A 1,215-nucleotide genomic window follows, 5' to 3' on the forward strand; every position below is an offset into this window, starting at 1 on the left:
TCGAGAATAACGTCGTCAAGTTATTTTTCCAACATTGTCTAATTTTTCAATGTTTTATTATATAATAAGATTAATTTTATATTCCATAAATAGATCCTTTTTTTATTAGATGATTATGGTTTGTGTACAAAATGTGAAAAAGTAGCATTATCAGTCACAATAATTTTATGTTTTCATAGATTTGGAAATTTGTGTTCCAACAATCATGATTCGGGAGACAAAAAGAAACTATGCATAATTTGTGATACACCATTTCGAAAGTATTTAAATAAATGTATGTATTATAAACGATATCATAAATAAATAATATAGTACTTCCATTACAATTATTTTCATATAGTACGTAACTAAAATTTCTATAAATAATAGTGAATTAAATATATTTTAAATGTTGACAATTCAGTATTTACTAGAGTGATGCCAAACGTCTAATATTTCATAATCATCTTTATCTATTTTGTATAACTAACATACATGACAACATTTATTTATTATAACTATATTTTGTACTATTATATCGTTAAATCACTTGAATACATTTATCTACACAATTATTAATTTTAATCTCTACGGCTCTCTGCAACTCTCAACCAAGATACACAAAGTGAATATGCGTGAGTTTATGTTTCATTCTTAGTTACAATTCTATATAAAATCTGCACTATTTTTACCGTCTTTCGTAATTACTAAAAATATTATACATCTTATTTTCGGTCGAATACTTTTGGTGATATAAATATTCTAACACATATAAAATATTGATGTTTATTTTTTTTTTTTATCTACATTTATATATATATATATATATAAGCATACTAAAAGGTTACATGACTAGATTGCATTGTGTTCTATTACTTATTGAAGCGCCACATCCTGACTGGACAGAGTACTAGCACAATAATATCATAGTTAATACTCCAACTAATTATAAGCGTTCTCTAAAGTGTCTCTCCACTTATCGACTAGCTAGTCTGATCTCTGCCACAGTGCGGGCAATCGGAGTGTAGGACACTTATATAATTTATAATGCATTACTTATTAATATTATTTCGTAATATACATTAGACATTCTAAAGTACTTGATTTGATTGAATTGTATTTATTACTTATTAAAGGGCCACAACCTGGTTGGGTTGGGTTGGGTTAAAAGATTTTAAATCCTCGCTAAAATGAGAAGCTAAACTTTTTATACAATCTATCGTTACTTTAAAATTA

Source organism: Daktulosphaira vitifoliae, unplaced genomic scaffold (genome assembly GCF_025091365.1).
Source record: "Daktulosphaira vitifoliae isolate Bord-2020 unplaced genomic scaffold, ASM2509136v1 Scaffold_3, whole genome shotgun sequence".
NCBI lineage: Eukaryota > Metazoa > Arthropoda > Insecta > Hemiptera > Phylloxeridae > Daktulosphaira > Daktulosphaira vitifoliae.